At 36.2% G+C, this 18,009-nt stretch overlaps 1 pseudogene; it reads right to left on the minus strand.

The window, feature by feature from the left end:
- Window positions 1-1,713: 1,713 nt before the first annotated feature.
- LOC112469305 lies at window positions 1,714-1,832 on the minus strand (annotated as a pseudogene).
- Window positions 1,833-18,009: the final 16,177 nt, after the last annotated feature.

Raw genomic sequence — 18,009 nt, forward strand, 5'->3', positions numbered from 1 at the left:
ATAGATGAAGAAATTGAGGGCCAGAGAGGGTAAGAAACTTTTTCAAGATCACAGAGCCAGTATATATGTATGCTTGGACTTAAATTACAGGTTTCTGAGACCAGATGCTATGGAATCTCCCCTTCATCTTAAGTACCAAATCCCCTTCAGTATCATCTTAAAAACTAACATGTTAGGATTTCACCTAATGATGACCTGAAGAATAATTTACAATTTTGGCAGGACCACAAATAGTGAGGCAGTTTGCTATTAAGAACATATGGCTTTGGAGTTCCCCACTGAGTTGAAGACTCCAGCTCCTGTATTTCTGGCTGAGGCCAATCTCCTAAGCCCTCTAAGTCTATGAGTCTTTATCTGCAAGTAGTATTATAGCAGAATCTCCTGCATAAGATTGTGGGGAAGATTCTATCTGAGGCCTCGGCTCAGTGTCTAGCATTAGTCGAGCAGTCAATCAATATCAGTTACTATTCTTATGATATAGAGAGGGGTCCTAGCTGCCTAGCCACATGGAGTCTGCCTGCTTTGGGGATGTGACTTAATACTCACTTAAGGCTAGGGAAAAGATCTAAAGGTGCTACAAGGGCCATAGTTCCATAGAAGAAAAAAAATCCATCCTTTTCCTCTGGATTCTAATTGCTAAACACCCTTGCTTTGGAATACTTACTTCATGACCCAACTGATGGGTTACCAGCAGAAGTTTGTGAGGTCAGTCATATTAAATTAAATAATGCCATTGCAGTATCCAAAAAAAAAAAAAAAGAAAGAAAGAAAATTCTCTAATCACATCACTTTATGCCACTCGAGAGACTGCCAAGATGTCCGTAAGGTACTCTGGCTGTGGGCTTATGTAGCATTCACATATTGATTGTTTTCTCCTAAATTATTGACTGGGTGTCTCTAACACATTGTAAAATGTCTACAAAGGTACAGTGATGTGATGGGGGTCATTCTTTAAATCTTCTAAAACACTGGGCACATTCTTCCTGTCTTTGTGTATCCAGAGCTGCAATTTTCATAACAGTAAGCAGGAAGAAGGAACAACAACAAAAAAGCTAGATCAAGAGTCTCTCCTCTTGCAATCTTTGAAATTTCTCAAAGTCCAAAATGCAATTAATCACTCTTGTGAGGAAATTTGGAATCGATCAATACATTTCATCATTGTTTTAATTATCCTTAAAGCTGTTTGAGGAGCAAAGTTTTCTGCTTTCGGAAAATAAATGAATAAATAGTCTTCATTAAAACTCCACTCCCTCTCTGTTTCACTTCAACAGGGACTATGAGCAAAGACACAATATAAATAGGAAATTATTTTTCTTCTTTTTCCCTCTCCCTTCTCTCCAACTCTCCTTCTTCCCTCCTCCTTTTCTTCTTTCCCTCTCTTCATTTTTCTCCTCCTCCTCCTCCTCTTCCTCTTCCTCCTCCTCCTCCCTTTCTTCTATTCCTCTCTCTGTCTAATGAGAAAATTAGAAGGTTTTCTTAAGGCTCCTTAAGCAGCAAGCGACAGGGCACTGAGCATAAAGACTAATCCTTAAATTCAATGGACAAGTAGAAAGTGAAGGAGAAGGGAGCATGGTAGAAGTGGTGATGCAGTGGGGTTAAGTTCCAGAAATCATCAAATTCATCATTCAGTGTATTCATGGAGACTTCAAGACAAAGACACCGCAGACCACACTGAGCAGATGATATGGTAGTGTGATTTGAAATTTTTTTTAACGCCTACAGCACCTGGTATTCTTAGGTGGTCTCCCATTCAAATACTAACCAGGCCCAACCCTGCTTAGCTTCCAAGATCAGACATGATTGGGCGCATTCAAGGTGTCATGGCTATAGACTCATGATTTGAAATTTTAAAGTATAAATTCTCTCCTTTGGAGCCAAGTCTTTTGTTTCCTTATTTTATTGAAAAACAAAACAAATACAGCAACCTATACACACATAAAATGCATGAGTTACTTACTATAAGGCAATAATCCTGACTCATCACCAGGTTAAAAAATGAAATTTCGCTGTATATCCCAGAAGCCTCTCTGAGGACTTAGTCCTAATTCTGTCCCACTCTCCCTCCATCCAAATGTGACACCTTTCGTGACTCTCTTAGTAGTTTTATGCATTGCTTTATGGTTTTATTACCCAAATGTGCATCTCCAATTTACTTTAATTGAGTTAGTCTTGCCTATTTTTTTTAACTCATTATGTCTCTTTTGATTTAGAAATTCTCCCTCCATGCCTTTCTTGTCTTTATAATTTACCTAACGGAAATCTGGCTTATTTGATCGCAGTTTCTCACAGCCTTCATGCTAGTGCTACTGAATACAGTTCATGATGTAGTTCAACCTATCCTTCTGTCCTTAGCATTCCCTAAAACTTGGCAACTGGATCCAAAGAATGGATCAGACTTGGTTTGAGCTCCTTGAGCCAAGCTCCTTTCTCTGCATATACTGAAACAGGGATCCTCAACCCCTGGGCCACAGGCTGGTACTGGTCTGTGACCTGTTAGGAACCGGGCCACACAGCAGGAGGTGCACATTGGGCTAGTGAACAAAGCGTCATCTGTATTTGCAGGCTCTTCCCAGTGCTAGCATCACCACCTAAGCTCCACCTCAGATCATCAGGCAGTAGATTCTCATAGGAGCCCCAGTCCCTGGTACCAAAAAGTTGGGGACCACTGTACTAAAATTGAGGTAAAGACATCTAAACTGTAATACATGGTTTTGCTTTACAGTTTCTATTTAAAATTACCTTGATTTGGAGATAGTGATCTTTTCTGTTATTTTCAATTCATGTACTGCTAAAAACAAAATTAACCACTAAATTGGCTACTTTATTCACTTACCAGATATTCATTAAGCTCCTATTATATGCTAGTTATACTCCCCCCGCCCCCACCAAGAGTAACAAACTCCATGTTCCCATGGATTTTGATTTTTAATTGAGGAGAGACAGACCATAAACAAGTAAATGAATTAACGAAATGTCAATTGATGGTAAATAGATGAGAAAAAACAAATCAACATAAGAGAGATTGAGAAGGATGGTAGGAAGGGACTATTATATAAGATGGTTAGGGAAAGCTTTTCTGATCAGGTGACATTTGAGTAGAGACCTGCTTCTAGTAAGGAAGTAAGCGAGGCTGATATTTGTGCAAAGAGCATTTCAACAAGAGCAAAACTCTGAGGGAGACTGTTCTTGTAGGTTTCAGGAATGGCAAAGGGGGCCATGGTAACTAGTAGCGAATATGGGAGAGACTAGGAAGAGATGACATCAGAAAGCTAGTAAGTAGACAGATCATGAAATGTTTATCATCTATTCATTTAACAGAACTTCATTAAGAGCTTCTGTGGATCTGGAGTGTAATTACATGCAGAATTCCAGAGGGAGGAGTGGAATGGGAAAAAATGTGACTTGTCCTAAAGAAGAACATGTGTCAGCAATCAAGAGGGTTTGAAGACAGAAACTTCTTGACTCACTATTGCATATTCCTAACTTACATACAAATAATTATAACTCAAGGCAACATGCAATTGGTGTCATATCATTAAAGGTCGTTTAGAATTCACCAGAAAGTAGTTTTCTGACCGTGACAAAAAAAATAAAACTTCCAGAAGGAGATAGCCATGAAACTGGGCCTTGAGAAGAGGTAGGACTTGGAAGTCAAGAGTAGGAGAGGGGGCTCCAAGTGGAGGAAATGCCATGAGTAAAAGTTTAAAAGCAGACAGTGCATATTCTAAGAATATGGCCAGTGAATCCATTTGACAGGAGCTGTCAAAGAAGTTGTGGATTGAAAAAGCAGGTTGAAGTTAGAATGTGGATGGACTTAAATGCTAGGATAAATAGGTTTATGCTTTAAAAAGGAGAAACTTAAGGAAAGCACTTGAGCTAGTGAATGACTTGATTGAAATAGAATAAAAAGGATCTGAGACAAAAAAGGCAGTGTTCATAGAACGCTATTCAACCTGGTGAACCAATCCAGAGCTGAGGAACTAAGGACCTCAATAAAGGTAGAAGAAATTTGATTTAAAGTACAGGCTGAAGGGACATAGAATTTCAACTGGGACTTCGGTTAATGAAGAATAAGAGAGGTGGACATGCTATAACCTCAGTTCTAAGAATTAAAGAACTGTACATGGGAGCATAAATCATGATATAGATTACATATGCATATATAATGTGAGGTAGACTATTTACAAATGCAATATAACCACATATGTGTATGAATATGTAGTATATATTTGCTAATTCCTTGCTTTTTTATTTTTTATTTTTATTTTTCTGCTTTCTTCCCTTCAGAAATCCAGTGCTTTTTTGTCCCTAGATTCCAGAAGGTTCTTAATAGCATAGTGTAATCTTACTCTGGCCTTCTAGATAAGACCTTACAGGGTCTGAATTTTTCTCATACTGCTACCAAACACATTTTAAAACTATCTGTCCTGAGTGCCTTCCTTTTAGAACTCTTTTTTCCAAAGTGGCAATTATTTATAATGAAGTGTGCAGTGGTAATAAGTGTAAATAGTACTTTTCTTATGTAATATATTTGATATTGTCCTGCTGAGGACATTGCTTACATCCACTGGAACTTTCAAGAGCTGATGGAGACAAAGAAAAAATTTCTGGGGCTTTTCTCTCTTTTCAAATCGCACAGCCTAGGTAGCCATCCATGGTATACTGATTCTGCAGGGAAACAAAATAGCTTGGCAGTTAAGAAAGCAGCCCCTGGAACCACATTGCTTAGACTGCAATTTTACTTCTAGTCTTACTTACTGTGATATTGGGCACATATCTTGAGTCTCAATTTTCTCATTCTGTAAAGTGGAATAATTATGTTAATTATATCATTTTTCTATATTAAGAATTGCTTAAGGTTAATATATGAAAACAGAATTGAGATCGGCAGAAGATTCAATAAATGTTTGCAGTTTTGTTATATAAGTAATCCTTTTATTAAGTCTCACCCTTCATTGAAAAACTAGTGTGCTTCATACCAAAAGCACACTAGGATGCCTACGAAAAGCAACTTTCTAGGTATGGGCCTCAGTCTCCTAAAACCTGTAATTCACTATGATAGATGTACAAAATTAATTTCAATAGTGATCTTTCATTAAACCACCAATCTACGCCAGCCACTGGGAAACCCATCAGTGGTTTGCCTAAGGGCCGATATGGGAGAAAGAGCAATGGACTGCTGCCATGTTCTGGTTCTGTCATTAACAAATTGTACATCTGTGGACAGACATTTTACCTACCTTGGACTTCAGGCTTTCCATCAGTAAAATAAGAAGTTTGGATGAAATACTCTCTAGGAATCCTTTTATATCTGCCTCTCTGTGTTTTTATTGTTTTCATCTTTAGACTAAATACAGGGAGAATCTAGTAAAATGAGTTCTTTGTCGAATACCTTCCTTCAATGGAAGTACAAGCGCGTGTGTGTGCACGTGCGCACACACACACACACACACGTGGACTGTGTTCTCTTTATCATATTCTTTGTTGCAGGAAGTTGACATCATTTTCTATTCTTTCTGTGTCAGCGTCAGGTGGCACCGACTGTACAAATTTTGGTACATAGACTTTCTGATCTCTTTGGCTTTTCACTTTAAATAAACACAGGTTAGCGTGAGAGCAGATTACATTTGTCATATTTCTTCTTGTATATATTCTTGGTGTGGGGGAAAAACTATAAGGCAAGAGAAATGCTCAATGTATTTCTTTCTATCCCTCAGAAACAATGCTAAGAGAGCTGTGAAGACATACACAATGTTTTTATAAATAGGATAAGCATACATGAAACATAAAACCAATAATAGATAAAACCAGACTGAGAACTTATCCCAAACATTATCTAAACAACTGCAAGAGGGAACAAATACCACCCCTTCTGTCTCTGATATCACAAAGACTTATGTGCTGCAGGTAATTGAGTCCTCCTAGCATTTATTCCCACCTTAGACATTTATTCAGACCTAGAATTTGGCAAATGCTATCTCTACCTAAGGGTAGAATGAGTTACATCAGTGTGGAGTCTTTTCCTTTGGAGCTATTTCTTTCAGAATCTTAACGTTAAACTGAAACCATGATAGAGTCATTGACCTTCAGATAAAGAGAAAGTGATTGCTCTAGGCAACTTTATGAACCACTCCAGCCCTTACATATGAGTGTCCTATGTCCTTACTGGTCTTTCAAGCTCTACTTCTGATTCCCAGTACCCTAAAGCATCGCATTCCATGTAACCCAGAGCTGCTCTTTAGAAGGTTTTTCTTTATCCTTGGCTAAACTAAAACTCCATGTCACTTTCAGTGATCATAATTTTACACCAGACCTCAACAGAGCATATCAAATTTTTCTTCTATAAGATAGAATCTCATATATTTAAAGCAGACTGACCTAGAGTTCTTGATTTCTCTTAACATTAACTTTTAGTACCTGTTGGCAGAGTTAAAGAGAGCTTCTGCCATTTGGAGGCAGGTGAGGACTTAAAGAGGGGACCAAACCCAAAATGGACTGGACACAAAAATGAATAAGCCATGCCATAAAATGGACAACTTAATTCATGAAAAATGTGTTTATTTTCTATTTGTTATTGAACATCTTTTATATACATGTTAATTAGTTTAACCTTCTCGGTTTGGGTACAGAGTACTAAAGAAAGGCGATGTGTCATTTTGGAGGATAGAGCATTAAAGAGAAACAAATATTAGATGACATCATTGGTTTTGCCATAATTCACTAGGCATCCTGAGAGGAAAGGGGATATCAGTTGGGCACATTGCAGGAGGTGCAGATCATGTGCGTCTCACCACTACCAGGTGTTTTTTCCTGTGTAATGACTTTTCTTTCTATACACATTTTTGTTTTTTTGTTGTTGTTGTTTTGTTTTGACAGTTTTTTTTTTTTTCAAAAGACAATCTGGTAGAAGAGTGTAATATTTGGAACTAAAATCTCCATCTGCCCAATGAATTAGCTAATTAAAAAAACTTCTGGGCACTCACTATGGCAAGATTATCAAGCAGGGATATTCAAGATGCCTCCACACATACACACACTCACACACACAATGGAGAAATGAGAGAATTCTTTACATCATTTAGTCTCCAACTTACCCATTGGAAGGCTAAGTTCACATACATTATCTTTCTCTTTTAAGCGATACTCTCTCTCACATTTTCTTGCCTAGCAATATACCCACGATCAGGTCATGAATAGACAAGTTTGAAGGTAGCTTGAGAAGATGAATGCTGAGTCGTATTTCCATTTATTGCCTTTTGAAGGGTCCAGAGTTAATTCTATTCTATTGCAAAGAATAAGGTACCTTCTGTGCTTTAGATTTTTTAATTTGTCCCCATTTTTTTCTCTTTCATTACTTTACATTTTCACTTTCCAATCAAAAATGCTTCATAATAATGTCATATCTGCAAGTGTACATAACTCTGTGAAATATACATTGGTATAAATTATTTATTTTTCTCCTCTTATCTCTTTGAAAGAATAGGAATAGAGGGTAAAGCAAAAGTGAGATGCTTCTCGGAAGAGACGCTTACGGGAAGAAATGCTAAAGGAGGAAGAGCATCAGGGTGGCTGATGGCAGACTGTAAGGATGCGGCCAAGAGGGTGTCTCAGTTGTGCTCAGGTGAAGGCCCTTGCTCTGGCCCTTGCAAATCCCCTTATAGTCAAAGGAAAGAGGCAGAATGAGACCCCTGCCATGTTTCTATGTATATTGCCTTCTACCCAGTCAGACAGCACAAAGATCCAGGGCTCCTGCAGGTGACTGAAAAGAAGAGATGAATTTTAAGCATTTTACTTTAAAACATACATTTTCTTCTGTTTACATCTGCATATATCTTCCCACAGATGTGGCAGCTTAAATGCTTTATTTACTTTTTAAAGCTCTACAATTGGCTTTTAAGTTGTGGTTACAGCTCCTGTCCTTTTCCAGATGTGATCCAATTGTACACAAACACATAAACAATTAAAATGGCAAGATGAGGTGGGGAAAAGGGCAGTAAAAATGGTCGGAGTCAATTAAACCAGTGAAATAAAAAAAAAATTAAACCATGGAATGGTATACACAATAACCCATATTTTATTATTTTCCCCTTACAACATTGTAAAAAATACATAAGCCCTTGATGTATGTACATTTCCTTGAGAAAGGTGCTCTATGGCTCAGAGGCGGATTGGCGGCATGTGATGTGGGCAGCTGTAAGGTAACAACATGTTTTCCCATAAAAAGCAGAGGAAATAGGCACATAAATTCCATATAAACTGTCAGTGTGTCAGCTATGCTAACACTAGGGAAGCCGGTGCCCTCGAGCTACGCTAACTTATGCACCTTCATTTTTCAAACACACACTTCTTGAATTCACAAACCTAAGCTGCAGTCAAGCTATTTCTTTTTTTTCTTTTTCTTTTTCTCCTCCTTCTCCTTCTCCTCCTTCTTTCTTCTTCTTCCAAACCCACCTAGAAGTTGCCCCCATTCCCATTTCTTCAAATATCTCTCGCTTTAAGAAAACAAAGGCAGAGAGCAAGAATAAAAGATGGAAGAGGGTATCAAGACATGATCCTTTCATGTGGTTGCCATGTTGGGTAAGTATAACACTTTCTGGGTCCTTTGTGTTAACACCCAAACCCCAATGAAATTAATCTAAAGAGCATCATGGTGCTGTCTGTGGCTGAAAGATCAGGAGCACAGAGGAGCACTGGGAGGAGCCCTTTCTCCTCCCTACTCCCTTTCTCCTTCTTTTTCTTTGATTTGCCATTTATTGGTTCTTTGAAGATGACTTCTAGAATATAAAGTAAAGTTAGTTTATTTGAGAATAGCATCTGGGAGATAAAACAACAACAACAACAACTTTTCTCTTGCCGGTAGCTCTATGTGTAAAGGTCCTGACACTTAACATCACAAATCTGAATCAAGGTTATATGTCAAAGTGAAGCAAAGCCAATGCTTCTGCCTCTGTCTAGGTTGGGTATATGCGTGTTGAGGGGGTGTAGCTGTACTGAATCTGAGGTCCAAGTTTTTGAATCCTATTTTCATATTTTTCTATTTGAAATATTTTAATAGCTATTTTGTGAGACTATAACAGAGTAATTACCCTAACTTAGAATTTCACTTATATCATGATAGCTGACTATGAGTTTAATTCAACCATGTAGGAGTTCAGTTTCCAAGACCTGGACTTTTTATATGAACAAATTTCATGAGCAGCCTGGGCTTTAATTTTTTTGTCAGCTCACAGGGGATCAGCATCTGTATCTTAAAGCATCATAAGGCTATTGTAATTACTAAGTGAAATACTAAACGTGAATAATATATAAGGAAATGTTTCATGTAATCTTTAGGTGTGAGGAATTATTGACTCATAAATTTTGAACTCAGGATTTTGGAAGCACATGTAGATTAACTTGAATCAAAATATATTTGTTCTTTTTATCCTGTACTATGGAGTTTTAGGTTCCCACAATTTAAAATTGTCAAATACAGTCTGTCTCCTAAGATTAGGCAAAGTTAAAATGATGGAAAGCAAAAAAAACAAAATTAAAAACAAAACAAAAAAAGATGACAAATAAAATTTACTTCAAAAGAATAAATAAAATAAATAAAATGATCCCAGTCATTACTTTTGCACATCAGCAGTGCAGTGGTTTTTAGTCATGTCTTCTACATTAATATCTAAACATCTGTGAACATATTCTGAGCATCGATTCAGCCCAGATTCATTCCTGTTATGGTTTGGTCATTAAAACCTTATACTTTTATTTTTTTTTCTTTTATAGTAGTTGTCAAAATCAATCTCAGACAGCAGTAGACTTCTAAGAAACATATCTAAGACTGCCGACAAAATCATTTAGATAAGATCTAATCACTTATTAATTAATAACTCTGCATCACAAGATAATGATTAACATTGCTTCATTATCATTCATAATGACAAACTGAGACCTGAAAATGTCATTAGACTCTTCATGGAGATCTGGAAGAAGTAATTGCACCAGGATTTAAACTTTAATTTTAAACTACTGATCATTCTATCACTCATCTTGTTATGGATTTCCAAAGTCTTTTGTACATTTAAGTTATTTGTTCATAATTCTAAACAGATTAAGAGTGAGGTAATGTGATTACCATCATAATTTAAAATTTAAATAATAATAATAACCTTTGAAGTTAAAGAAAAATAAAGCTGGGAGAGGATGATTACTGAATCCCAGTGATTGGCTTTCCTTCTATACATTGCTCAACTCTTCATTTCAATCTACTTGTGTAACTGGGAAGTCAACTTCTTACACGCAGAGTCAGCTTTGCATATGGGGCCTCTCATGTTCCCAGCAGGCATATCTTGCACTGCTGTCGGACCAAAATGGTTTAAGTTTAATTATCTAGATATATTGCTCTCTGCAGTAACCTCACTATTGTTCTCACTGTAATCTACCACATTATTAATGCCAGATTTTTCCTATTAGCTTTTAAACTGTTCTTTTACACTGAGCAGTTTGCCACCAAATTGTTACCAATAAAAATTCCCAAATGCCTAAAGGTTATTTTAAACACAGTGTGAGCAATGCTGGTTTCATTTCACCATTTATTTTGTTGAGTCATTATTGGTATGCATTGTGTGAACTTATTGTATGCATTTTTTATGCTGCTGGAATGGCAGTATATTTTTAATGATCCCATTTTAATATGACTATCCTAAAAAAAAAAATCATTAAACCCAGGATTTAACAAGGACTGTGCAAACTTCACCTATCGTCTCTCCTGTGTCAAATATTGTTGAGTGATATCTTTGGAAAACTAATATATTTGGAAATCTTGGCTTCCATTTCTTTTAGAGCTATAATGCATACTAAAGGATGCAATAAAAGAACATTTTCCTTGCAGTAAGCATTCTCTGCATCATATTATCTAGTACTCAGATAACCAAAGAGCTTGGGTATAGAATAACCTTCTTTATAATCTCAAAAAAAAAAAAAAAAAAAAATTAAGCACATGGTACATATTTTAAGAAAACTTTTAAGTCATTGAAAATCTGATTCAAAACACATCATAAAGACCAAAGTCATATTTTTAGTAATATTATTTCTTGTGGATATATACTCCAGCCTATAGCCATGCCAGTTCTAGCTAAAATCTCATCAGAATTTTAAAACTAAATAAAATTTAACTGGGTCAAAATAGATGAGAATTTGTGATGGAAAAACAAACAAACAAACAAAAAACAATTAGAACTAAGAGAAGAAAATGTATGATAGAATGTCATCTAGATAACTATATTACACATAAACTCACTTTCCCAGAAGATAACGGTAAGGTATAGAAGGACTTGATATTTCACCTAAGTTGAGAGAAACTCTTTGAGTTCATAGATACATCTACAGGTTTTTGGTCCAGAGGTCCTAGGAAGTAGACAAGTTTGATGTGATATAATAAGACCCTAATTCTGAGGAACAGTTTAGAGTTGTTATTATCTTGGAAACAAGGCATGTGCAGTGGGGAGAAAAGAACAAGGACAGTCCATTCAATAGGCATGCCACTCATCCATTCATTCATCCATTCAGTCTCCCAACATTGATTCAAATTAATTAAATATTTATTAAGCACTTACTATCTGCCATGCTCCATAAGTAGCTTTCAATTTATACTGGTAAACGACACAGGTGGGCTCTTCCCACAGGAAACATAGTTTTGCAAAGTAAATTTTTCCATTTGATGGGTAATATAATCAGTCATAAACATGTCAAGGTTACAAGAGTGCTTCCAGTCATGATATACTCACTGAATTCCATAGCTAGAGGTGTGAAAACTAGAATCTCTTGGGATTTGGTCCTCAAATTTGGTAAGTCATAAGAAAATTTCAACCCAAACCAGGCCTACCAATCAAAATGGGAATGTTATGGGATGGGTGATAGAGAGGGAGGCAGCAATTTTCCCTGATGGTTCTGATGGGCTATCTGAAAAACACTGCTCTATTTCAAGGGGCTAGTGATTGCTAGGAAGACACATTTACACTAGCTATAGAGACTAAATTTTCTGGCATGGCTTCAATAGAAGAAGAAGAGAAGTAAATTGGGAGAGTGATAAAATAGTGTTCAAGGTATTTGTGTCTTGGGTACTAGTTTAACCAGGGCATGTTATTGGGGGCAAAGGGAGTGGCAAAGGACTTATAGAGGAGGAAAGACTATATTTAACTGTAAACTCCTCCAAAGAAATCCATCTGCTATGTCTGTTTGTAGGAAGAACTTATTAAGTCTTACCTTGTGACCGAGCATGCTAACCAATTCTTCTTTCACGACAGTAGGTTGGAAATCTAGGTGGTTCGGGTATACCTAAAGTGCTTTCTGTTCATGGGAAAAGCAAAGACCAGAAGGAGAGCCCTCAGCAGACCACTTATCACTTCTGTATCTTCACCATTTCAGAAATGTCTCTCAAATCTGTTTAGAGAGTTTGAACTCTGGCAGTGGTAAGAGAGCTATTTAAAGGAGAACTATAGTAGAATGTCCAGTACTGCGTTTTGGGTCACAGACCTGGTTTGAATTCCAGCTCTAACACTATATAACCATGTGGCTTTGGTGAAAGTTACTCAATCTCACTAAGCCCCACAATCCTCATCTTAAAAAAAACAATGGAATATTTTTTATTTCTTATGGTTGCTGAGATTCTTAAAATAATTTTTCTCAAATGCTTGGAACTAAGTAAATGATAACTATCATTAAGCCTCTCTTTCTTTCATTAACAATAAAGTATATCCTGTAGGTCAGTGTTATGTAAAAGTTATTCCAATAAATTATTGGTGAATTAAATGATTATGTTAACCTCTTTGCTTTTACATAATCTTACCAGCATATACAAATATAGTTACACTTCTTGTTAGCTGACAAGTAATAGTGATGTGTAATTCAACCACTTTGAAAGTGCCTGTATTTTGATGATAGCTGGAAAAAAAGTGTCCTCTTGCAGAGTAGGTACTATCAATTTGTAAATAAATCATCAAAGAATGGAATAAAATAAAATGATGCTATTTTCATGGTATTATCATGTAGATTGCAACATAAAGAAGAGTTTGACTATATCTGAAGAAGTGTTTCAGGATTTACATAATGAGTTAAAATAAAAAGGCAGACTTAAGTCTGAATCCTTTAACCAACATTCATCCATAGCAGAGTCACTGGTTTTCATTTTTGTTAATGGTGTTGATGGTGAAAGAATATCTAAAATCTAGAAATAATAAAATGTTCTTAACTTTTAGAAGGGTAGATAAATGGAGAGGGCTCAGTTACTCAGCTGTCTCCAAGTGCTGTAAAATCTCAAACATCTTAGGTAAACTATATAGGCAGGCCACTGGCCAGGTTGTGGAATTAAAAAAAAAAAAAAAATAAGTCATTACAATCCTAAACACTTTCTTTTAAAAATGCTTCACTTCCCAAATACCTATCGGATGGTCTTGTGAACCTTTCTAGAGCCCCACTTTAGATCTCCCAAATAAATATTTTCTATCCCGGTAATATCTTTCCTAATCCTTCAAACTTTTAAAAATTTATCTAACTTATAGAATAAATCTAACTATAGGTTTTATGTCAACCCAAAACTGAAGTTGCTGATGCACATGGATGTCATCCTACAGAGAGAACATTTGCATTTGAATGTGTGACTTATGCAGGGGTGACTCATGTAGGCACTTCTGACTGCAGGGAACTATACTTTAGCAGATCATTTAGGGGTGTGGGTATACCTCTAATTCCCCTAATAATATACGGCCAACCATCTTCTCATTCAACATGTAGAGCTGGACCTAGATTTGAGATAGTACATAAGTTGGATAACCTTTCACTTATATATACACACATATGGAGGAGGTGGTCAGGAGTGGTCTCTTCATCTTTTCATTGGTGAGATGTTTTCTTTGGTAAAGTCGTTGCTTCGCCATAAGAACAGGGATCACCTTCCTGCCTGCATGGAGAACAAGCTGGTTTACACAGGCACACGTAATGAATACACCTGTTGAGATAAGAAACATTCAAACCTGTAGAGAATTTTTATGAGTTTATTTGAGCCCAATTGAGGATATATGCCAGCAAACGAGATCTCAAATGCTGCAGAGAATAATTGTGCAGCTTCTTTTATGCATGTGAAATTAAGGAGGGAATATAAGGAAGATTCCATGGGAGGAAGCAAAGCAGGGATTGGATTACAAGATAGTTAACAAGATTATGTGCTCCCTTGAGGGTGATTATGATTATTTCAAAGGTTTATAAACCTAGATGCATAGAATAATGGTCAGGGCTTGCTTAAGGCAAAGGTAAACATTTTACTGAAAAATATATATCCCTACAGTATGATGATTCACCATAACCTGCCCAGTTAGGAATTTATGATCAAATTACTCCATGAGGTGACTTTTCACAGAATTCCTTTTTTTTTTTTCTATCCACTCACCTGAGATCTGGGAAGGGGTGTTTTCAATTAAAATGGTTACACTGAACCCGAAGAGGAAACCAGAAGCAGAAATTAGCAGTATGCTAAGTTCATTTATGTCTATCTAATAGATCCAAATATCAGTAAGAGTGTTTCTCACCAAATGAAAAAAATATGGACCTTGAAAAACATGTGGAGGTAGGGAGAGAGGCAAACAAAAAGAGGCCTCCTAGAAGAGACCATGGGGTTGGCTTCACTGAATACTTTTGTTTTTGATTTAGGGTGTGGTTACCACGTCTCAGGGGTAGAACTAGGTCATCTCTTTCACTTCCATGAATTATTTCCTTTGCATTCTGATGGTTACAGTTAGTGTCTAAGTGAAAATTTAACATTCTTTTCACTTGGAAATCACCAAGCATATGCATTTTTCAGTTTTGGTTTTGTGCAATTGCGATACAATGGTGCAAAACATTCTAAGCACCCAATTCACAAATAAATATGTATAGCTAAATCTGCATAGCTTATACGTTTAACATTTGGACATTCCTAACAGGTGTATAGAAACTTGCCTTTACACTGAGAGATAATTTGTTATATGGGCTGAATTATTTAATATTATCTGAGCCATTGCTTGCTGCATACTCTTGTATTTCCTTATATTTTTTGCTAGTGAACTGTTATTGCTCTTTTATTATTAATATAGCTCTCAAATTATTAAGTCTAATCTCTGTAGCAAGATTTAGGTATTTTGAAAGAGAGACATTATTGTAAACTTCTTGGTATCTACAAAGTGCCAAATTGGTTTTTTTTATAGCATTTGTTCAATACATATTTGCTGTGAATAGCTGATGCTCAATGGATATTTGTTGCAAATAGCCAGTATTTAACATATAATTGCTCAGTGAGTGTCCAGAAATGACAGTTACTTGGGTTCAAATCTTGCCTCTAGCATCAGAATTGATCAATGAAGTCTAGTCCATGAACAGAACTGATTATGGTTCCCAATTTAATTTTTAATTAGTTTAGTAGATGGATTCATAACTGAATTCCATTTGTTGTTTCACAAAAAAATTATCGAACACTACTTACTATATTCTTGGCTCTATGTAGTGGACTGTATACAAAAAAATGAAAGTTATAGTGAAATATTTTATGTTCATTATGATATCAGTAGAATTCATAACCTGTCCCTTATTGAATGGCTCTCTGTAGCTTGCAAAATACAGTTCAGTTTTCACCTCTGGTATTTGAGGACCTTCCTTAATTGACCCAAATCAATCTATTCAGACTTAACTCACCTACTCCCAAACATACATGCTCAATCGAGTCACCATGGAGTCCTTAGCATTTTTTAAACACTCATGTTTACTTCCATTGCCATATCACATAGAAGCATTATGGTGCATTGAAATAATACTGACTTTAAAGCAAGATGAATCAAATCCAAGATGTGTCACATTTTTGGTAACCTAGGTTAATAAATATTGACATTGAGGATTGTGATGAAGATCAGAGATAAGATATAGAGCAAAACTTAGCCTGAACAAAAGTTAGCCTGATAAATACAAATCTTTTAATGAGGAAAGAAGGTAAGAAATAAGGTCATAGACAAATAATTTAGTTTTATGGCTACCTCAGCTAAAAGAAAGGGCTGCATATACAGCTTCCCTTTCCTTTTTTTTTCTCATACCAATGTCTTTCCAGCTCAGCTCGAATTTCAAATCTTCTGAACCCAATGGCTTGCATTGTACATGCTTATATTATTGATTTACATTGTCCTAATACTAAAGTTAAACAAGAGCTCAAAAATGCTAATCGATTCATTATATTTTTATATGAATATTGACAAGAAAGATGATCTTGGAACACTTTGACTGTTCTAAAAATGGTAATCCATATACTTTCTCTAAAACTGGAGTGTGTCAAATTGTATAAATCAAGAAAACAAAAGGAAAAAGAGAACAAAAGGAAAGGTTCATTTTGAGACCTTGGTAATCTTAATTCTATTTATTATCTAGCACCTAGTATTTGTCAGATTTTTCTTCATTTCCTCCTGCTTAGTTTCAGACCTTTGGTTTCTTAAGTAAAGTAGGAAAACTATGGTTTGATCAGTTGTAGCAAAGCAGAATGGAGTCCTAAGATAATTTTCAGGTAAATTGTAGAAAGAAATAAAAAGCAAACTCTTTAAAGTATATAATTCTCTAAATAAAGCATTTTTAGGGTCTAAAGTCTCTAGGTGATGCCCCCAATTCCCAACTAGACTGTGTAGAGATCCATCCCAAGCACAGGAATTCTAAAGAAGAAAATGAGACTGCATAACTCCTGACCTCCACCTCATCCCCTTCCCTTTAGAGATGAGACTCCTCAAATAGACTCTGGCTCAGATGAGAAAGAACAATCAATGTCCCAGCTACAAGAGGTTTCTCTGGGTTAATCTTACTAGTTATTGAAAGCCACCCAGGACAATTGCTATTCACTCTTTTCTTAAGGGAGAAAGGAATCCACATCTTACCATTGTCTTGGAAAACAAACTGTGGTCAGTCATAGTGCCAATTTATGGCCATCTAACTTCATAGAGTTGGTGGGGTACAAAGAGAAGCAAGCAGGCAAACAAACAAAAAAATATAAGGCAATCAAGATCTCACGTTGAAACACTTTGGCAAAGTGTGGCAAAATGATAATAGGTTATATCACCCAGATCTCTTGCTTGCCTTACTATCACCCTATACTTTTCTCCCTTTTTAACTTATTTTTCAGTGTTTCAATAAATAACTGAAAACCTGTTAGTTTATAAATTACCTTAATTATTTATCTGCTATCTAAAGTTTTGTATAGCTAGTCTTCAATTAACAGTCAAGACAGGACAACAAATATCAATGTAATGCACATTATAGATTTTGTTTTCTGCTTTAAATAGTGTCTTATATTGGATAAATAGAATAGATTTTATAAAGGGAGAGAACCCAGGAAGACACATGTGTATAATCAGAGACATTTAAAATGAGCATAATTCCAACCCCATCCTTTAAGAGTAGAGAGCATTGTCCTAGTCATCAGCCAGGGCATTTGGCTGTAAAGTCAAAGAGAAATATTTAATTACTATCAGCAAACATAAACCCAGTGAAGAGTATTTGTGTCAGATGCCAATGAAACTAAGCCTTTCTGAGATAGAGAGGATCGATTTAATTTTTTTCCCCTTCTCCAGATTTTTGCTATGACAGAATGACACATTCTTCATTCAGTCACTCAAGCAAAAGAATGACTGACGATCCAATGAAGGTCAAATAGTTTTCCAGCCAGCCGATGCTGTTGCAGACAGACTTAAACCTCTCCAACAAAGTGGCTGGACCAAAGGTTTGGCTCTGAAGACCCTATGAGCTACTTTTCCAGAAAAATCTCCCCTTAATTCTTCTGTCCCCAAAATACACACATAAAGAGAAATTTGCAGTGGGTGGTTTTACTTTCTCCCAAGGTTCCGTCTTTTCCTCTCTGTGCAGTTGAAATATCTCGTGACTTTCATTCTACTGCCGTTTTTCTGGTCTCACCATTGTTGGGCTCTGGCTTTATTTCTCATCAGTGTCAGTGCATCCCAGGGAATTAGTTTT

This window comes from Pteropus alecto, unplaced genomic scaffold (genome assembly GCF_000325575.1).
Source record: "Pteropus alecto unplaced genomic scaffold, ASM32557v1 scaffold146, whole genome shotgun sequence".
NCBI classification, from domain to species: domain Eukaryota; kingdom Metazoa; phylum Chordata; class Mammalia; order Chiroptera; family Pteropodidae; genus Pteropus; species Pteropus alecto.